Source organism: Podarcis vaucheri (assembly GCF_965113315.1).
Source record: "Podarcis vaucheri genome assembly, chromosome: 4".
NCBI lineage: Eukaryota > Metazoa > Chordata > Lepidosauria > Squamata > Lacertidae > Podarcis > Podarcis vaucheri.
In genome coordinates, this window is record NC_138762.1 from 18002433 (window position 1) to 18025496 (window position 23064).

Here is a 23064-nt window from a genome sequence, read left to right on the forward strand (position 1 = left end):
CAATTCCTGCATCCTAGGATCAATAGGGAGGTGGACAAGCATTGGCTCTCTTGTTCTCCTGACTGCCCAAGGCTCATTATATATGTCTGCAGTAGGAGGAACCCTTACCTGCCCCCCTTTCCCAGATTTTGCTCCTCTCTTGGAATATAGCCACTCACACTTTGCCAGTCATTCAGCCAGTCTCCCAGTTACTCAGTCTTTCACTGAGTAGCCACACAGCTACTGACCCATCAACATACTCAGCTGGTCCATTTTTGAGCCATTCAGCCAAGCTGCCAAACATTCATTTTGCCACTCACTCATTCAGCCACTGGGCAGATATATCATGTCTTCATGATATATGGTTTATTTGCATATATATGCAACCCAAGCCTACGACAGAGGTGTTTACAGTATTAACACCCCAAGAGGGTCTTGTTTCTCCCATGGATTTCAGTAGAAATCGAGCATCATGCTCTATTTCTGGCTTCTATCTATTTCAAGTTCACACACCTCAGCTCTGCCCTTTGTCTTTCTAACTACCAGTAAGTTTTCACCCGGCACAGATCCACTTCCTTTGTTCCCTTAACAACCTATCACTTCACCAGGAAGCCAGTTTTGAATCCTTGATTATATTTCAACACTTGCTGGATCCAGGGAGTAGAAGGATCTTGTCATGTAGCCTATTCCCTGCCACCCCAATCCATAACAATATTATTCGGAAAGGTGCACTCGAAGCTACTTACAAAAGCAAGCATTAGAAACCAGCATCAAACAAGAAAGGGAGCAATATAAAAGGGCTTACCAATACTATGTGTAGCAGCACGCATCCAATATTGTTGCTGTCCACCCAAGCTCTCCCTTCTCTTCAAGGTCTTGGCTCCTGCTCAGCAGCCTTGCATAGGTCCAGTCATTTCGACAGGTTTACTCTGAGTAGCGAAGCAATGGCTACAGCCCTAGGTGTTTGATCCAAATGAAATTATGCACACTGCAAAGTATGCCGGGAAGAAAATAGAATAACGGATGTTCCGGGAGCACAAATGCACCATTTAAGCAACATGTCTGTGGCTGAATTAAATATCAGTCTTATAATTACTTCTGTGGTTGGAAGTTCAATCAATACCCTGCTATCGATTTGGAGCATTGTCATTAATAATAAAAGAAAGCTGTGCTGTGGTGCTGTTGCCTGGAGCACAGCTGTCTCTCAGGAGGAGCTGGGTAATTATGTTTGAGTTGCTAAATGATCTACATGGAGAAAGACGCAGCCCCCTTCCTCTGAGACCACGTGCGGAAATTATGTGAGGCATGGAAGAAAAGGTGAGCAAAGAAAAGAGGTTTTGCAAGACCAGAACCCAGGTCTGTTCTGGAATGCTGAATGTTGGGAGATTCAGGGTGGGCCAAAGAAAGCATTGCAAAGTTGGAATTTATGTTTCCAGCATTCAGCTTGTGCCAAGGGGGCTTCCAGTCCCTGGCAGCCTGGAACAATTATCGCACTGAGCACAGCAGCCGGTAAATGGGGCCAGAGCCAAATGCAGGTGGAGCCAGACCCAAGGAGGAGGTGCAGAGATGAAGGAAGATAGTATGTAGGGAAGATGAAAAGGTGGAGAATTTGAAGGAATGGGGAAAGCAGACATGGACAAGTTGAGATACTACTGAGAACATCACTCTGGGATGATCTGTTAAGATGGAGAGTGTAGAATCAGAGAACTGTAGAGCTAAACGGCCTCGGTCCAGTATAGCTGAAGGAGCGTCTCCACCTCCATCGTTCTGTCCGGACATCGTTCTGAGGGCCTTCTGGTGGTTCCCTCGCTGCGAGAAGCCAAGTTACAGGCAACCAGGCAGAGGGCCTTCTCAGTTGTGGCTCCCGCCCTGTGGAACGCCCTCCCACCAGATGTCAAAGACAACAACAACTACCAGAAGACATCTGAAGGCAGCCTTTAATGTTTAATAGACTACTGTATTTTAATATTCTGTTGAAAGCCGCCCAGAGTGACTGGGGAAACCCAGCCAGATGGGCGGGGTATAATAATAATAATAATAATAATAATAATAATAATAATAATAATAATAATTGTTCCAAGCGCCTGCAATGCAGGAATCTCAAATAAATCATACATGACTGATGACTATCAAACCTCTGCTTAAAAACCTCCCAGGAAGGAGTGTCTCCCACTTCTCATTGAAGTCTGTTCCACCAGAAGACACTTAACTGATCACCATCTATCAACTATATATTATACGAATCTGCTTACTGTTTGACAGTATCGTTTACACTGTATATGTATGGAATGTTTCTTGGGGTGGGGGGGCATATATGGGGGTTGTTGGTTATAAGCATCTTCAGAAACTGAAAAGTATTAAAAGAAGAAGAAGAGACGACTAGCTTCTGAAATTACCACACTGCTGACGAAACATGCATTTTGAAACAGCAGAGGTCCCCTTTGGAGGGCGATTTTGGAGGACTAAAACCTTTCTTTGAGCATTGTTTTATTTTATTTTTTTTAAATGAAGCAGTATGAAATAAATGAATTAATTAAATGGCACATTGTGTCAGAGACTAGCAGAAGGATGCCGACTGTGCATCAGGGGAAGGGGAACGAGCCTGACTCGGGAGCAGGGGGTGAGTGATTTGTGGGGATCTGTACCACTCAGGAGGCAAGATTCTGACGCTGGGGAAGCTTCAAAGCTAGAGGAAGAGGTAGGAGAGGCAAGTGAATGGACAGGTACTTCCCCACAATCTCCTGCACCGCTGTCTCCCAGATCCAGGAGAGAGTTGAAGTGGGAAGAGCAAAGGAAGTTTCCACGCGGGCGGAGTCTCTGGCTGCGTGCGCACTGAAACTACCCTGAAGTTGGTTTGAGAGAAACACCACGAGAAGCGTTTCCTTTTAAGACCAAAATAAAAAAAATTCCTTCCAGTAGCACCTTAAAGACCAACTAAGTTAGTTCTTGGTATGAGCTTTCGTGTGCATGCACACTTCTTCAGATACCTGGTATCTGAAGAAGTGTGCATGCACACGAAAGCTCATACCAAGAACTAACTTAGTTGGTCTTTAAGGTGCTACTGGAAGGAATTTTTTTTATTTTGACTATGGCAGACCAACACGGCTACCTATCTACTACTTTTAAGACCAGTTTGACTTTGGGTGGGGAGAAGGAAATAATGCCACATGGTGGCAGTGTTGGACAAGAAATGTCTCAGAACTGTTCTCTGGTCGGGCAATGCCAAATCTTTTAGGAGCGCATTATAGTATTGCAGAGCTGGAAGGAATCCCAACTTGGTTCCCCCTGGGTGTTTAGGAACCCCTGGGATACTGGTGGCCGAACTGGCTCCAGGTTTTGAAGGGATCTTGGACTGTGAGCAGGCCTTCCTCATCCTTTCTGCTGTTGCCATGGCCTACCCACTTGCCCCCTCCTTCTGGGCCCAATCCGTACAGCCTATATCACCTGGCAGCAAGCGTTCCATCAGGCTGGATCAGAAGAGGGGAGAGGAGGGCTGCAGGGCCACTCCTTCAGGGCAGCAGAAAAACCAGCAGCTTTGAGCTCCAGTTTCTCCTTGAAGAGCAAGGAACTAAGAACTTGCGCCTAACTTTGCTTCCTCTCCCCCGCCCTCCTCCCTCACATTCTTTTTTCTTTTGTGCCACAGCTTTATAGATTTCTAAGTCTGGCGTTAGGGGCTGTCTTTTTTTGTAGTGATCTGCATATTCCTGCACTGCAGGGGGTTTGAATGAGCTGACCCTCAAGGTGCCTTCCAACTTTGAAATATACTCGGAATCGAGTGTGGATTTCATGCTCTTTATTCAGCTCAGAGTAGTGAGGAATGGAAGTTCCCCCGAAATGTCTGCTTTATATACATTATTTACTCAATGGGCCCCACGTGATTGGCTAGTTCTGGGATTCTCCTGTAGGCCAATCAGGTTGCGGATTCAGAGTTGGATTGGGTGGCTCCTGCGGACCAATCAGACTGCTGCATTCTGAATCCTATTGTTCTAGGGCAAAAAAAACGAGAGGCACAAATACAAGATGGGTGACACCTGGCTTGAGAGCAGTACATGTGAAAAGGATCTAGGAGTCTTGGTTGACCACAAACTTGACATGAGCCAACAGTGTCTCGCGGCAGCTAAAAAAGCCAATGCAATTCTGGGCTGCATCAATAGGAGTATAGCATCTAGATCAAGGGAAGTAATAGTGCCACTGTATTCTGCTCTGGTCAGACCTCACCTGGAGTACTGTGTCCAGTTCTGGGCACCACAGTTCAAGAAGGACACTGACAAACTGGAACGTGTCCAGAGGAGGGCAACCAAAATGTTCAAAGGGCTGGAAACGATGCCTTATGAGGAACGGCTAAGGGAGCTGAGCATGTTTAGCCTGGAGAAGAGGAGGTTAAGGGGTGATATGATAGCCATGTTCAAATATATAAAAGGATGTCACATAGAGGAGGGAGAAAGGTTGTTTTCTGCTGCTCCAGAGAAGCGGACACGGAGCAATGGATCCAAACTACAAGAAAGAAGATTCCACCTAAACATTAGGAAGAACTTCCTGACAGTAAGAGCTGTTCGACAGTGGAATTTGCTGCCAAGGAGTGTGGTGGAGTCTCCTTCTTTGGAGCTCTTTAAGCAGAGGCTTGACAACCATATGTCAGGAGTGCTCTGATGGTGTTTCCTGCTTGGCAGGGGGTTGGACTCGATGGCCCTTGTGGTCTCTTCCAACTCTATGATTCTATGATTCAATCAGACTGCTGCATTTTTAATCCTATTCAACTCAGTACATAACATCTACAATTGTATGTTTCTACCTTTCCATTGTCAAACAGCTATGAACTTCACGAAGCTCCTTCTTTGAATCTCAAGCAAAATATGTAAACTTAACCTGTAACTCTTGCCCTCTGGGGGGCAGCAGAGAACAGGTATTTGGTCCTCTGCTGTGTAGCCGCCATTCAAGGGTGTTGGATGTGTAACACAGCTCTTAAGTAATAAGATTTTTTATTAGAGTTTTTCATGCTGCAACCAGCAATTAAGGCAAATGGTTGAAGCACCGTGTCTGCTTTATGAGTTGATGGGAGGGAGGTGGGTGAAGCCTTTGCATTTGTCTTTGAAATATACTCGAAGTCGAGAGTGGATTTCATGCTCTTTATTCAGCTCATAGGGGTGAGGAGAAATGGAAGTTCCCCCAGAATGTCTGCTTTATATACATTATTTACACAATGGGCCCCACGTGATTGGCTAATTCCGGGATTCTTCTGTAGGCCAATCAGGTTGCGGATTCACTTCCACCTGGAGCTGGATTGGGTGGCTCCTGTGGACCAATCAGACTCCTGCATTCTGGGTCCTACTGTTCTAGGACCAATTAAACTGCTGCATTCTGAATCCGACTGTTCTAGGACCAATCAGACTGCTGCATTTTCATAACAGTCTTCTAACTGAAGTGGCAAAAGTGCAGGAGGATAGATAGCGCAGGAGCGAAATTAAGCCGCAGGCAAATATGTGACCCAGTGCCCATTAACATCCATCCCCTTGGACAGGTGGTGGTTGTGTGTGGAAGGGGATGTAATAATCTACCTCCCTTTACGTAGGAGTTTATCTCCAAGGCACAGAGGACCTTCTTCACCTGCTCCTGGGCCCAGAAATATTGCGCAAGATTTTTGTTTTCTCTGACACTCTTCAACACAACCCGGATCCAGAAACTGATCAATGGAAAGTCACCTGTCCTTTCCCTCTGAAAACCAAGGAAAATTGAGTTACAGAGCAGTGAGTAATAAGGGAGAGTTGTTCACTGATGTCAGCGCTGGGAGGTGGTAAGTTGATCTAGGAGTCTTGGTTGACCACAAACTTGACATGAGCCAGCAGTGTGACGTGGCAGCTAAAAAAGCCCATGCAATTCTGGGCCTCATCAATAGGAGTATAGCATCTAGATCAAGGGAAGTAATAGTGCCACTGTATTCTGCTCTGGTCAGACCTCACCTGGAGTACTGTGTCCAGTTCTGGGAACCACAGTTCAAGAAGGACACTGACAAACTGGAACGTGTCCAGAGGAGGGCAACCAAAATAGTCAAAGGCCTGGAAACGATGCCTTATGAGGAACGGCTAAGGGAGCTGGGCATGTTTAGCCTGGAGAAGAGGAGGTTAAGGGGTGATATGATAGCCATGTTCAAATATATAAAAGGATTCCTTCCTGTAGCACCTTAAAGACCAACTAAGTTAGTTCTTGGTATAAGCTTTCGTGTGCATGCACACTTCTTCAGATACACTGAAACAGAAGTTGCCAGATCCTTCTATATATTGAGAAGGTGGGGAGGGGTATTACTCAGAAGGGTGGTGGGAATCGGAGATTGGCAGATAGCTGGGATGAGCCTTCTCAATATATAGAAGGATCTGGCAACTTCTGTTTCAGTGTATCTGAAGAAGTGTGCATGCACACGAAAGCTTATACCAAGAACTAACTTAGTTGGTCTTTAAGGTGCTACAGGAAGGAATTTTTTTATTTTGACTATGGCAGACCAACATGGCTACCCATCTGTAACTGTATATATAAAAGGATGTCACATAGAGGAGGGAGAAAGGTTGTTTTCTGCTGCTCCAGAGAAGCGGACATGGAGCAATGGATCCAAACTACAAGAAAGAAGAATCTACACTCCTCTGGATTCCACAATGCAGTTCTACAGCCAAGTAAGATGTGCAAAAATGCATATACTGGGCTAAAGGGTGCTATTTGTGCACACGCTGGTGAAAATAACATTAAAGTAGTCTTCTTATGGGAAGAGCAGAAGAGAGGGTGGCTCTGTAACTAAGCAGCGTGCTCTGGGCCACAGCCACACTCAACCAACACTTTGAAAACAAATATTAGATATAACATACAGGCTCACATCTCATGGCTGTCACAGTTATTCTAGGGCAATGCAATTACTGCACCTTTCATCACAACAGATACTTATGTCCTGTTAAAGCAGAGGCTGCAGATATACTCGAGAGAGCCATAAAATTAGGTTATAGAGCAGGCATCCCCAAACTCGGCCCTCCAGCTGTTTGGGGACTACAATTCCCATCATCCCTGACCACTGGTCCTGTTAGCTAGGGATGATGGGAGTTGTAATCCCTGGAGGGCCGAGTTTGGGGGTGCCTGTTATAGAGCTATTATGTGGGGGATGCCGCAAAACTGCATTTCCTTGATACACCCAGCCATACTTATTTTTCATAATATGATGGCATTGCCAGGGAGAAGCCATACAGCGCTGCTTTCAGAAAGTCACTGCAGCTAATGAATCATCTAATCAAATGTCAGACCTAAGAAGTCTGGAATAAAGGCGATTTGCTCGGGGTCTGGTGGGGGTGGCATTTCTTCCAGCAGTGCCTGCTACCATAAAAACAGAAGGACCTGGAAGGTTTAGTAGGTGAAATGAACCTGAACTGGGAAGGCTATTGCTTACTGGAAGGGAGAGGCAGCAGGGAGGTTGACATGGTGCAAACCCACCGGCTGGAGTGCTGCACCCATGGGTGCATTTCCACCATGCTGACCTTCCCACCACATGGGCCCTTCCTCTCCTGGTACACAACAGTGATCCCCACTTCCTCCGGGGCTGAGAACAAACAAGAAAGACTGTGCTTTTCCTTAGGTCGTGAACTAAATTGAATACAAAATACAGTGGTACCTCGGGTTAAGTACTTAATTCATTCCGGAGGTCCTTTCTTAACCTGAAACTGTTCTTAACCTGAGGTGCCACTTTAGCTAATGGGGCCTCCTGCTGCCGCCGCTGTGCGATTTCTGTTCTCATCCTGAAGCAAAGTTCTTAACCCGAGGTGCTACTTCTGGGTTAGTGGAGTCTGTAACCTGAAGCGTCTGTAACCTGAAGCGTATGTAATCAGAGGTACCACTTTAATAACTAAGGACCGGAAGGCGGAGGAATGAGGTAGTGAGGCAAGCCAAGATGATTTGTATTAGAGTAATCTGGGCTAGGAAGGATCCCATGAAGACTGATCTGGGTCTAGGCTAGTATTTCTCAAGCTTGGGTCCCCAGCTGTTGTTGGACTACAGCTCCCATCATCCCTGACCTCTGGTCCCACTAGCTAGGGGTGATGGGAGTTGTAGTCCAACAACAGCTGGAGACCCAAGTTTGAGAAACGCTGGTCTACGCGATCAAAGGACCCCCAAGGACTGGACACTGAGGTTTTGAGCTATAAGTTCAGCCAACTAGGGGAAGTGGATGCCCGTAACAAAGGAGGAGAATGATGTAGGTTTGCAGGGAGTCCAAGTTTGCATCCCATTAGGATCCACGTTTTCCCAGCATGCATGATTAGTGCATCTCTTAAAGAGTTCTGAGATTTAAGTCCTGCAAATGAATGCTAAGATGACTACTGCAGGTGGCTGTGTCTTAGCTGTGGAGCTTTCTCTTTCAGGAATCTAGAAAGTACCTGGGATGACTTCATTCCGTTAGAGGTCAGATGGGAGAAAAAGGTGTTTGCATGCTCTGGGGGGTATTGTGGTATGCAAAGCTAGAGAGAGAGCTACCAATTTTTTAGTGCAAAGCAAAACGAGCAAATACTGGTAACAACATTGTCTCCCTCCCCCAAAAGCTTTTGCATTGCACACTTTCCCAGGCAGCAGGGAGATCTCTGGAGTAAAGATGCTGGAGGCATGCTTAAAATGAAAACCAGGCTGCACTCCTCAATAACAGCTCAGAAATGAATGCATGCAGTTAGTAATGCTTATAATGAGCAGCCAGAATAGATGTGGCTCATAGGGAGGAGGTGTGAAAGAGAGCTGGCCTCTCAGCAGAACAGATTCTCATGAAATTTCACTTCCGCTATCTCAGAAGTGTGGTTTGCTTCAGTGCTCACTACAAAGGCACAATTTCCATCATCTTCTTGCTTGGGAGATTACTCTGCAAGCTCTCATCTGGAGCTGTGGAAAAAAGAAACCTCACACCCTATGATTTCTTTGGTGCCCTGATCTTTTCTCCACTAGATTTCACGGCAATAACAGGAGAATTTCTAAGAGGGGAGGCGGAGGAAGCTTAACACATTGTCCCAAATGCCACTGAAAAGTTTGCAAGAAGCACTGTCCACTCAATCTTCTGCTGTGCTGTAAACATGACATTTAGCAAAAGAAAAGAAATGGAGGGAAGAGGGGGAAAGGCTTAATCAAATCTTCAACTTCCTCTTACCCAAGGTATTTGTAGCTAGAGAGAAATTGCTAAGTACAACTGCTTTGTCACTTTCCCCTCTAGCAAACATCCTGGGCCTATTCAGGGCTGTAGCTCAATAGCAGAGAGCAGCTACCTGCTTTTCATGAAAAAGTTTCCAGGTTCAGTCCTGTTGAGATTTCTCAACAGTTGGGATTGCTGCATTGCAGGGGCTGGACTAGATGAACCCCCGGGCATAGCTGTCAACTTTTCCATTTTCTTGTGAGGAATCCTATCCGGAATAAGGGAATTTCCCTTTAAAAAAAGGGAAACGTTGACAGCTATGCCTCCAGGGTCCCTTCCAACTCTACAATTCTATTATTAATACTCAGCATCTCAAACTAGGACTTGGGGGAGACCCCATGTCTGAGAGCTGCTGCCAGTCAGTGTAGACAATACCGAGCTGCTTAGATCTATGGTCTGACTCGGAATAAGGGAGCTTCCTATATTCAAGTAAAAAATACCAACAGAACTGAATTAGTGGTGGTGGGTTCTTTATAAGAACTTAGTGAAGTGTACCTGTAAGCAGGAAAGCAGGAAACAAGCCGGCAGGTTGTTATGTGTCCGGAAGAGGAATCTACAGGGCTTTAATAATAATAATACTGGAGGCAATATATAGGCATCATGACTAGAAACCATCATGAGTCTTATCCTCCATGAATTTGTCTAATCTTTTAAAACCATCAAAGATGGCAGCCATCACCACTTCCTGTGATAGAGAATTCTGTAGTTTGTGCTGTGTGAAGAAAGACTTCCATTTATCAGTCCTCTGGACTGGATGACCCCTGGTTTTAATATCACGAGGGAGAAAAAACTTCAATTCTATTATGGAAAATATCGAGAAACCTTGCCCTGAGGCAAGTGGAGAAGAACTAAAAACTGCTGGGTGAGTTGCCGCCACCACCCAGCTCCCAGAAATGTTTCTTCCCTGTTGCTTATTCCATTTTGTTTTATGGCAGCTTTTGGTTTACTGATGTTTATTCTGTTGAATAATTTTATCTAAACTCCTCTGTGAAGTCCTATTGAGCAGTGTATAAATAGTTCGGAAGTGGCCTTACAGACGAGCATTTTACCACATGTTGGCAGTCATAGTCCCCTCAACATGTAGCAGAGCGACACACAGGAACAATAATAAACTGTGCTGTGCTGCGATGTGGGTGGGTGGGTGGGTGTGCAGGACCAACCCGAGGTGAACCACAAAATAATGCCTCCCCTGCCAGGGAAGAAGTTGTGAGTGAGGATCCCCATCAGGAGCGAGATGGGCGGTTGTCAAATCAACCTTACCCAATGGTTGAAAGTGGGCATCAAAGACCTCTTTGTGGGGAGAAGCCTGCTCTGAATCATGCCAGGTCAGTGCAGAACCCAGGAGACCACATAGGGCAGCCTCTGTAATTTCCTCCCTGGGGTGGGAAAGGCTGTGTAGAGCGGCCTCTACATTAAGATGCAGCAGATCCAACCTCCAACCTCCAAGGAGTAAACTTGGATGCCAGATCTGCTATCCCCTTTGGATCCTGACACCTGAGGCCATTGCCTCACCTTCCCTTATAGCAGACTTTCTAAGTGTCCCTATTTTCCAGGGATGGTCCCGGATTTACAGAAGGCGTCCCGGTTTCTGATTTGATCACAGAATGTAAGACGTCTCTATTTTCATCAGTGAAATGTTGGAGGGTATGGAATAGGACGTTCCCAGGGCTTCCTCCCCACCCCAGCTGGGCGCCATTGCCATTGTAAGAGAACGAGGGAGGTGTTCATGGTGAGTTCTGACACCTCTTTTTCTAGAAAAATCGCACTGAATGTCCCTACTGGAGAAATGTTGGAGGGTATGTTATGGGTGGGCTGGTTGTGTGTGTGTGTGTGTGTGAGAGAGAGAGAGAGAGAGAGAGAGAGAGAGAGAGAGACTCACCTTTAGGTAAAAAGGTAAAGGACCCCTGGACGATTAAGTCCAGTCAAAGGTGATTATGGGGTTGCGGCGCTCATCTAGCTTTCAGGCCGAGGGAGCAAGTGTTTGTCCACAGACCGCTTTCCGGGTCATGTGGCCAGCATGACTAAACCGCTTCTGGCATGACAGAACACTGTGACGGAAACCAGAGCGTGTGGAAACACCGTTTACCTTCCCACCGGAGTGGTACCTATTTATCTACTCACACTGGTGTGCTTTTGAACTGCAAGGTTGGCAGGAGCTGGGACAGAGCAACAGGAGCTCACCCTGTCGTGGGGATTTGAACCGCTGACCTTCTGATTGGCAAGCCCAAGAGGCTCAGTGGTTTAGACCACATACCACCTTTAGGTACATAGGAATCAGCCATATACCAAGTCAGACTATTGGTCCATCTGGCTCCTTATGGCCTTGTACAGACTAGCAATGACGTTTTAGAGTTTCAGACATGGGACATTCCCAGCCCTACCTGAGAGTGCTTCCTTTGAAGATGCCAAGCAAATGCTTTTGCCGCATAAGTCTGCTTGTCTGGAACGGGACAATTTGTGAAGCTTGTCTATTCGGTGAAACGGGTCTTTTGGTTCCACTTTTGAGCTGGCAATCTGCATAGGGCAGGACTTTTCCAGCATGAAATACTGTTAAGGACCTATTAAGCCCTGTTGGAGGGATTTTCATTCTAGGAAAGAAAATTAAACACTTGAAATGTGCATACTGAGAAAGAGGCACATTATGTAAGGGGGGGGGGGAATAAAGCCACCAGCTAATGGCTCTCTTTAAATCCCGCACAAAAGATATACCTGGGACTTTGCTTGGCAACCGCCTATGTTTACAAAAGATGCAAAATAGCAATTTGGCTTCGAAAAGATGGTCCCTGCTTCTGCCATACCCAGCCAGATAGATAATAGAATGATGCTTGACTTTTGGGTGATAACAGGGGCAGAGATAGTAGCAAATAATCTGTTCCCAAATGCAGGTGGGCAGCAGTCTGGAACATTTCAGCGCAGGCTGTTCCTTACCTGCTAGACTGGGTATTATATTCCATTAAACTTTTCACTGAAATACAAGATAAACATTTCCTCTCCATTTTGTGATCCATTCAAAGGCCTGGGACCCAAGATCAGCAGAATGGTCTTTAAAGTACTTTCACTATCCACTGTGTTTTGGGTTTTGTTTTAAAAAAGATTTTGCTCATAAATCAATTTAAGTTACATAGATGTGAGGCAAACCTTTGACAAGCTTGGCTTTTTGGACTACCTGGAAGATCATCGCAAGCCCTATATACCCTACTGATCGATCTGCTCTGCAGGTAAGGACTTCCTTGCAAATACCATCTTATCATAATGCACAATGCAGGAAGTGTGGGAATAATAATAATAATAATAATAATAATAATAATAATAATAATTTATTATTTATACCCCGCCCATCTGGCTGGGCCTCCCCAGCCACTCTGGGCGGCTTCCATAAAAACCAAAAATACAATAAAATATCACACGTTAAAAACTTCCCTGAACAGGGCTGCCTTAAGATGTCTCCTGAATGTCAGGTAGTTGTTTATCGCTTTGACATCTGCTGGAAGGGCGTTCCACAGGGCGGGCGCCACTACCGAGAAGGCCCTCTGCCTGGTTCCCTGTAGCTTTGCTTCTCGCAATGAGGGAACCGCCAGAAAGCCCTCGGCGCTAGACCTCAGCGTCCGGGCAGAATGATGGGGGTGGAGACGCTCCTTCAGGTATACTGGACCGAGGCCGTTTAGGGCTTTAAAGGTCAGCACCAACACTTTGAATTGTGCTCGGAAACGTACTGGGAGCCAATGCAGGTCTTTCAAGACCGGTGTTATATGGTCTCGGCGGCCGCTCCCAGTCACCAGTCTAGCTGCCGCATTCTGGATTAGTTGTAGTTTCCGAGTCACCTTCAGAGGTAGCTCCACGTAGAGTGCATTACAGTAGTCCAAGCGGGAGATAACCAGAGCATGCACCACTCTGGCGAGACAGTCTGCAGGCAGATAGGGTCTCAGCCTACGTACCAGATGGAGCTGGTAAACAGCTGCCCTGGACACAGGGAATGTTAAGGATAGTAGGAAACGATATATTGAATAAGTATTATCCTTCCTTCACTCACGGTAGCAAAGTGATACAGCAGAGCAGATTTCCCTCAATATAGCTGGAAGTGAGTTTGCAGATTCGTTTGAATCTCTTAGTTAAGTTTATTTCCTGGTGCCCCCTTTGATCCCTCTTAGAAGAGTAAAGACACAAGAGTCTTTCTGAGTAAAGTAACAAAACGTTTACTCACATTTCAGTTCACGATTTGATCCCCGAAAGGCAGGCTTTACTTTGTAGTTACATAACAAACTGTGAGTTCATCTCATATGGAGAAAGAACTCATGTGCTGTGGGCTGAGAGCCAGCAGACAGCAAAATTACATTAAGAGTGCAAAATGGCTTCAGGAGAGCAGCACCGCGGCAACCAAGAGAAAGAACAAAATGGCTGGACTGAACAAGACAGTGAAAATGGCTGCATGACTCTGCTCTTTTATGGAGTCAGCCAGAGCCACGCCCATCTCCCAGATCGCATGCAGAGGGAGGCAGGAATGTTGCATTCGACTGTACCAATGGATTACATCCCACAGGAATTTGGCCTTTAGAATTGTGACACCTACCCTTTGGATTTGCCTCCCCTCGAAAAGCCATCTCTGCTAGCTTTTCACATCTACTGAAGGCCTTCTTCTTCCCACAAGCCTTTCATGTTGAGCTCTTTCCCAGTCTGCATCTCCAAGGGAATTGTTTTGAAGATGTTTTTCTTGTTTTATCATGTGTTGTGGGCTCCCTTGGGTGGAGCGTCAGGACATAAAGTTTAATAAATAACAGTAGAAGTCAAAACCAACTTTAGAGTGTCACTAAGTACTGAGAGAGGGGTCTGGGGAAAGGGTTCGGTTTGAAACTCCTGCCTCAGGCTTTCCCAACAGAAATTACTGTGCAGCTAGCACCTAAATATATGTAATGAAGGTGCCAGGCGAGTGTCTTCGGGAAGAGCATCCCACAAACAGGGAATATTAAAATCTGAACTGAACCAAATTTCTCCCCCGTCTTTACCCTTTCCCATGTTCCCTAAGCAGTTCAAACTTTGCTTCGGGAAAACTTAGAGATCACAAAGATCCCGCATGAGAAAGACGGTGCAAGGCCTGTCCTTTTGTTGTTGTACTTAGGTTCTGTTTGGTTGGCCATTGTGAGAACGGAGTGCTGGATTAGCTGGGCTCTAGGCCTGATCCTGCAAGGCTTTTCTTGTGTTCTTATCGCAAGTGAGAACGTTGCACTGCGTACTTGTCAGGGGCTGGACTGAGGAGGAATGGTGGGGACCACCCCCCCTTTCTCCTGAACCTTCCCAGGAACAGGAGGACAGTATAGATTTAGAACAGCGGTTTGCAGAAGGTTCAGAGGCTGCAGAGGGCAGAAGCTGGGAAATATTGGAAGAGGAACAGCAGGAAGAAGAAGCACTAGGGGAGAGATAGCTGACAGACTCAGTGTCCTTGGAAAGCATTCCTGACACACACCCCTCTCCCAGGACTAGGCAGGCATTGAGGATATTAGAACAGAGAACTCAGAGGCAGAAAGCATAGATTAGCCTACACAGGAGTAGGGGACACGTGGGTGGGACTTTACTTGGAGCAATGCCATTATTAGGGAAGAGTGCATTCCTTCACCACTCTCTGTGAATTATTGAATAAATTGCTTGGTAAGAACATTTTGGTTTTTTTATTGGCTTTAAATATATACAGTGGTGCCTCGCAAGACGAAAAGAATCCGTTCTGTGATTCTCTTCGTCTAGCGGTTTCTTCGTCTTGCGAAGCAAGCCCATTGACGGATTAGCGGATTAGCGCTATTAGCGGCTTTTAGCGGCTTATCTGCTGATCGGATCAGCTGATAAGCGGCTTAGCCGCTTAGAAAAAGGGGGGAGGGGAAAAAACCAGCAGGAACTCGCAAGACATTGTCGTCTTGCGAAGCAAGCCCATAGGAAATTCGTTTTGCGAAGCACCTCCAAAACGGAAAACTCTTTCGTCTAGCGAGTTTTCCGTCTTGCGAGGCATTCGTCTTGCGGGGCACCACTGTATATATATACAGACAGCAAAACAAAGAAGCCTAAATTAACATTGCCTCCTACTGATCAGAAATAATAACTTTTACAATAATGAAAATACTAAAAGTACATTTACTTCCCCTTTTAAACTTCTATTCTGGTTACAATATATTGCTATTCTATAAGAATCTATTATATGTTTTTTCTGTCCCATATATTATTTTATTTCCCAAATTCAAACTAACCCTCCCCTCCTCTCCACTGCTTCCCTTCACCTGTGTGAGATCTTCCCATCATAATATTTTTTTCCTAGTTGCTTTGGTAAAATAGAGTAACATGAAAACTGTTAAATTATAAATACTTCTTTTGTCCTTACACACTTAACAATTACCTATTAAGAGTTCTGCTTTAACACCATATTTCTTCATGTATTCCCCTATGCATTCCCATTCTGTATAGAATTTTTGATTGGAGCAGCCCCTGATTCCTGCAGACATTTTTGCCATCTCTGCAAACTCACAAATCTTAACTTGCCATTCTGTCCTTTGTGGTACTTTTTCTGTTTTCCAATATTTTGCCATAAGTATTCTTGCGGCTGCGGTTATATACAAAAATATATTCCTTTTGTCCTCGGGTATGTCGTTTGTCAATAAACTCAATAAGTATGTGTCAGGGAACTGCCATCAGAGGCAAGAGGAGAGGTAAGACGCTCCAGTGATGCAGGGGAGGGAACCAGCAAGGAGAGAGAGAGAGCTTCTGCTGGGGAAGGAAATCCAGGGGACACCAGGGAGAAAGGGGAGGCTGAGAGTACTGCGGAGGGGAGGCTCCGAGACTCTTCCAGTGAAATCAGCGGAGAGAGCACTGGACCTCCGCTTGGCACGCCCACGCTGCCCAGAAGGCTTCCGCGCAGAGAATCTAGGAGGAGACTTGGCGTCAAAGAATTTCTATGTTGGAGGAAGTTTAGGAGACACCCACTGACGGATTCTGCCAGTGACTAAGACAGTCGCGTTGTAAGGGCTGTCAAACCAGGGAAAGGTTTAGTTATACGACCAGCTTGGAGCAGTTTGCAGTTTACGCACAAGCAACCCCAATTCCCATTACAGTATGACTCTGGGTTTTTGTTGTTTTTTTTTGAAACAGAGCTCCTGAATAATAACTTTTATTGTTTCTCTGATTCTAGGCTGCCACCGGGCAAGGGATGTGACTCCCCAAAGCCTGACAGAACTCCCTTCTATAAGGGTTCAGAGTTCCAGCCAGCCATTCTCTCCCAGGAGGACACCTCAAAGTACCCTTTTTCTGTGCCAGCTGTCACTCTACATTCTGTGGCTCCTGGGATGCTCAATTCTTGTTAGGCTGTGGGTGAACATATCAGACGACACAGCGATTCTTCAAACAGCTCTTGTTTATTCACAGGCCAGGCCAGAACAGAACTGAAGAGTTCAGCCAGCCTCCTTATATAGAGCTCCACTACAATGCAACAGTAACCACTTTCTGTAACTATCCAATCACTGAATGTCACTTTCAATCCCTTATTTGCATATGTGGACCTGAGTGAAAACTATCTACAGTATCCCCCTGCTGGCCCAGGGTGAGAATTTCAGTACATAACAATTCTCATTGGGATTTCATTTCTTTTCAAAGTACCTCGGCAAACTGAACCACGCTAGTACTTCCCTCTTGTTTTTTGCCGGTTCTCTTCTGACTCCAACCCTGGTGGCACTCGCCATGAGCTGAGTATTAGAAGGAGTGATACAAATGACATACAACACATGGATCTATACTGCAGGGAGAAAGTGAGGGGAAGGGAAACGGCCCACTGTGCGATGAAAGACTCACAATTGCCTGCTCTACCATTAAGTGCAAAGAACTGTAAGACTATGACTAAGATGCTCTTAGGGGTCTTGTTTCCCTCCTCCGGAGAGCTTTGGCTGGGGGTGGAATGAACTTTGTGGAGAGTTAAAAACATTAATGACTTGAATGAGTGAGTCATCCTGCCAGACCCATGAATGCCTACTTCGTAGCCACACAATCGTAAGGACGAAATGCATCTAAAGGTTATCAGCGCTCTGAGGTGAGACAGGACTCAAACCCACAAGCAGACCATTCCTCGTCCTCATCAAGGGCAGGCATTGGTTGGCTATAGCCAGAACCTGGGCATGGAACATACATTTTTCTACCCTGTGGTCAATGCAGCCAACATATTACTGCTTTCCTCTTTTTTCTATATATAAACTGCTCTGGGTGTCTTGCAGCTGAAATCTTGAAGTACATTTGTTTCATTTTAATGTAGCTTAATCGTATATTCACATGCTGACCCACACCTTTTGTGCGAAGCAATACGTAAATTGAACTAATCTGATTAATTCTGTTACACATCAAGGAGAGCCAACATGCTGCCATTCATTTTTCTGGACTACAGTTCCCCCCACCCCTGACTATTGACCATGCTGGCTGGGGCTAATGGGAGTTGTAGTCCAATCGGACATAGACTACCTCTGCATTACAGGTCGACTAGGGTATAGCTTCAGCAATGATCTAAGGCAGGGGTCAGCAAAGTTTTTGTGGCTTGGGCCAGTTCACGGTCCTGCAGACACCGCAGTGGGCCGGAGTGCACAAGCACACACACATGCACAAACGCTATTTCCGGTGCTCCTTCTGGTGCGGAGGAGGCGTACGCAGCTTCCCATTGGCTGCAGGAGCTTCCTGCAGCCAATGGGAAGCCGGCCAGCGTTGCAGAAGGCAATCCCCACTCTGCTGCATGCCGGTTTAGCATGGCGCATGGGAGCCAACCGAGCGGGTGGCGGGGGTCCCTGAGTGGGTGGCGGGGGGCCATGGGCTGGTTAAATGACCCCCATGGGCCTAAGGTTGCTAGCCCCTGATCTAAGGAGTGGTATCAATGGCTTTACTGGAAAGGCACGTCTTTGAAGGAAGGAAGTCTGTGTTAGTTTCAGCTCTCTTCACTGTGCAGCGAAGTGCTTGTCACAAGACAATGTTTACATTCCACAGTCAGAGTACTGTTGGGTTTTCCCACGGGAATGGGAAGCTGGATGTGACGTACACTGGTTTCCTGTTTTTCACTGTTTCCCCTCGGTGCTTCTTCATTCCGAGGAGAAGGATGTGTTGCTTCTCTGCTCCCGCAGAGGCAAGATGCATGTTTGTAATTTCTCAACAATGAACTGAAAATAAAGCAACTTTAAGCATGTGGCACGTACTGTTCATCATTCCGTTGTGCAAAGGACTCTGCAATAACAACATTTTGGTTCCGGGCCCAGAAAGACGTAAATCAAACTGAAGACTCCAGCAGTCGAGTCGGAATGCCGGCAGAGGTACAGAGGAACGGACCGCGTTATCTGCTCTGCGCGTCAAGTTTGATTGATGAAGGTATGTGCTCATGCTCCGAGCAGCCTGCCAGTTTCTAGTTTATGGCTTTATGACTGGACTTTGTACTTTTAAAGCCGTTTTGCCGCGATATAGGCTAAGGCACAAGCTCACAGCTTGGATGGCTGGAAAAGTGAAAGTACTTTTTACAAGTGCTTTTGGGAAGTTGTACAGTGACGCAGCTTGATTAAAACAGCAATGATGGCTAATGCAAAGCTGGTTGATGCTTTTGGGATTCCTAAGCTCAATAAGAAAAATTACACGGAGTGGGTACTTTATGCAGAGGCAATTCTGCGGAAAGAAGGTCTGTTTAATGTTATTACAGACAACCCCCCAGCTCCAATTACAGCTGAATGGACAGCTAAGGATTCCAAAGCAAGGGGAACACTTACATTGATAGTATCCCCAGAAGAGCTCTGTCTGTTGCGTGGAAAGACCACAGCCAGAGAAATTTGGAACTCTTTAAGAGAAGCGCACTTGAGGACAGAAGCTAGTTCCTCAATGTACTACTATGCCAAGCTGCATGGTATGGCTCTTGCTGAAGGTGGAGATGTGCGTAAACACCTGATGGAGATGCAGAATCTGAGACATGAGCTGCAACAGAGAGGACTCAACTTTCCAGAGGCTGTGTATTCCTTCATGATACTACATTCTTTGGGTCCAAGTTGGGAGTCCGTTGCCACTCAGATTGCTGTTCAGCCAACTGCTCAGCTCACAGTAGCCTATGTTACTGCCGTGATCCAGAATGAAGCAGATCGCCGGGGTGCTAGCTGCATGGGTATGGGGGAGTCTTCACAGACGTCATCCCAGAATGCAGTGGAACCACCAGAGGGCGCCAAAGCTTTGAAGGCAGTGAAATGCTACTCGTGTGGACGTCTAGGCCATATGAAGAGGGAATGCAAATATCCCAGGGCCAAGACAGAGCAGCGCAGCGGAAGTTCATCGCGTGGAAAAGGCCATAGCAAAGGCAAAGGTCCAGTGTCCAGGACAACGCAGCACAAGGCAATGGTCTCACGCTTCACTCCAAAGGTTGCAAAGGTCCAGAAGACGTCTAGATCTTTCTTCGTTGTTGATTCAGCAGCTACCCACCACATGTGCAACGACAAGAGACTGTTCGTGTCTTTTACACCGCAAGAAGGTGCGATTCACCAGGCGGATGACCACACGATCCCCAGTCAAGGCTACGGAACTGTTGTTCTTCACAGTTTGGACTTATCGATACAGGATGTACTTTATGTTCCAGATGCCACACACAATCTTCTAAGTGTGATGCAGCTGAATGAACGGAACATTGACGTTTCCTTCAAGAACAAGAAATGCACCATCACAAAGAAAGACGATTATGTATTGCATGCTGAATGTGTTGATCGTTTGTTTGTTTTGTATTATGATGATGTTGTGCAGAATGATACTTGTTGCATTGCAGGCTCTAACAAAAGTTTGCATGCAGGATGTATTCATGATTTTCACAGGAAATTTGGTCATTTGCATTTTGAGGCAGTATCTAAAATGCCTACCTTGGTTGAAGGTATGACTATTAAACCCTGCAGGTACCACATGAAGTGCAAAGCATGCGCAGCAAACAAGGTGAAAATGGCTGCGAAAGGTAAGGTGTCTAGTAGGCAAGCTACAGAACCATACCAGATTGTTCATGCTGATTTAGTCGGTCCACTATCGCCCTCTTTGGGTGAAAATAGGTTCTTCATGGTTCTCATTGATGCATTTTCCAGGTATATTTACGTGTATAATCTCAAGCAGAAATCAGAGGCTTTTCCAAGGTTCAAGGAATTCTGTGCTTGGTTGGAAAATGTGCATGGTAAGAAGATAAAAATTCTTTTCACAGATCGCGGGGGAGAATTCACTTCTCAGCAGTTTGAAGCTTTTCTGACTGAGAAAGGAATTCAACACGATTTGTCCAGTCCTCGCTCGCCATGGCAGAATGGGCTTTGCGAAAGGGCAAATCAAACATTGCTTCAAGGGTTAAAAACCTTGCTGCATGATGCCAATCTTCCAGAGAGTTATTGGGCCGAAGCTCTCTCGTGTTTTGTTTACAGTTACAATCGCAGGTTATCTTCAGCGATTGGTTGTACCCCCTATGAGAAGATGTTTGGCAAGAAACCATACATCAAACACATGAAAATTTTTGGTTCTGACATGTGGATTCACTCGCCACAAAGCTCCAAGTTAGGCAAACGTGGATTGCATGGTATCTTTCTAGGTTATCAGAAAGGTTCTTACAGAATAATGATGACTGACTCTAAGACAATTAGGCTCACAAGAAGTGTTGAGTACAATGCCAAGTGGGGGGAGAATGTGGGAATTTTCCAATGTTATCCTGATGACAGTGATGAGACTGAAGATAAGCAACAACAACCCACACCCACTGATGAAGGTTCTGATTCTGAGTCTGAAACTGAATCGGATAATTCAGAGGATTTCAAGAGTGCGAAAGCCTCTATGCGACCCTCTGAAAGCTCTGATCAGGAATTGGAAGAACCATTGTTCACAATAGGTCATTTTTCTCCTAAGAAGGAAGAGGAGAGTGTTGAAGACCAAAGGCTGATTCGCAGGTCACAAAGAGCCACAAAAGGCAGACCTCAAAAGAGATTTGCTGATGAATTTGCTAAGACAGCAGTAGCAGCTGTTAAAAGCTCCAAGAAGGTATTTGAACCTTCAAGTTTCCAAGAAATCCAGGATTTGGATTCTAAGGAAGCTGAGCCATGGTTAAATGCTATGAAGGCTGAGCTTGATTCCTTAGAAAGGAACAAAACTTGGGAGCTAGTTCCCGTAGTTCCAGGAATGAAACTGCTTGGAAGCAAATGGGTCTTCAAAGCGAAGACTGATCAAAATGGCAAGATAGTCAGACACAAAGCCAGATTGGTAGCCAGAGGTTTTGCACAGGTACCAGGTGAAGACTATCACGAGACCTACTCACCCACTGTGAGATATGAGAGCATTAGGCTTATGCTCAAGCTAGCTGCTGAGGAGAATCTACACATTAGTCACCACGATGTGAATACAGCGTTTTTGTACGGATCTCTAGGTGAATCACTTTATATGCTTCCACCTGATGGCGTACAGGTAAAACAGGGATTTGTTTGTGCTCTGAAGAAGTCCCTTTATGGTCTCAAACAAAGTGCACGGTGTTGGCACACAAAACTCACTGAAGCATTGTTTTCTCTAGGTTTTCAGCAAGGGAAAGCTGATCCATGTGTATTTGTCAAAGAGGAAGGGCAAAAGAAGCTGTATTGTTTGTTTTATGTTGATGATATTTTATTCTTTTGGAAAGATGTCACAATGTACAATAATGCCCTAGCTCAACTGAAAGAGCACTTTGACATGAAAGATCTCGGTGAGGTAAACAACTACCTATCTCTGGAAATAGAGAAAGATCAAAGTGGTAACATTCTAGTACACCAGTCAAGGAAAATTGCTGATGTGTTAAACAAACTGAACCTGATGGATGCTAACCCTGTAGACACACCGATGACAACAGGTTATCAGGTAGAAGACACTGAAGAAGCATTTTCTGACACTACACTGTACAGAAGTGTGCTAGGCAAGCTAAACTTCATTGCCAGATGTTCAAGACCTGACATTGCTGTTAGCTGTAATTTGCTAAGCAGACAAGTTAACAATCCTACTGTTAAGGATTGGAAAGCTCTGAAACGCATAGCACGCTATTTGAAAGGCACTATGCATTACAGACTGAGATTTAACAATCAGAAGTCTGGTGGTCTTGAGATTTTTGCAGATGCAAGTTTTGGAAGTGACACTACAGACAGGAAAAGTACGTCTGGAGTTTGCTACATGTACAATCAGGGTCTATTTGATTGGTCATGCAAGAAGCAAACAACAATTAGCTTAAGTACTTGTGAAGCTGAACTGAATGCACTGTCTTATTCACTTAAGGATTGTGAATGGTTGTTACAATTGTGCAAAGACATGAAAATTCCTGTCAAATGTCCAATCCAGGTTTACCAGGACAACAAAGCATGTTTGGCTTTGCTGAATTCGGAAGGTTGTAAGCAAAGCACGAAGCACTTGCAATTGAAGTTGCAACATGCTAGGGAACATATTCAGAAGGGACTCGTAACGGTGTCCTATATGCCAGGTAATGAAATTCCTGCTGATGTATTGTCCAAGATTGTGTCAAGGGATCAACACTGTACCTATGTACAGAAGTTGGGTTTGTACTGATATTGTACGAACACGCTGCCCAGTGATGTTCACAGAAAGGGGGAGGATGTTAGTTTCAGCTCTCTTCACTGTGCAGCGAAGTGCTTGTCACAAGACAATGTTTACATTCCACAGTCAGAGTACTGTTGGGTTTTCCCACGGGAATGGGAAGCTGGATGTGACGTACACTGGTTTCCTGTTTTTCACTGTTTCCCCTCGGTGCTTCTTCATTCCGAGGAGAAGGATGTGTTGCTTCTCTGCTCCCGCAGAGGCAAGATGCATGTTTGTAATTTCTCAACAATGAACTGAAAATAAAGCAACTTTAAGCATGTGGCATGTACTGTTCATCA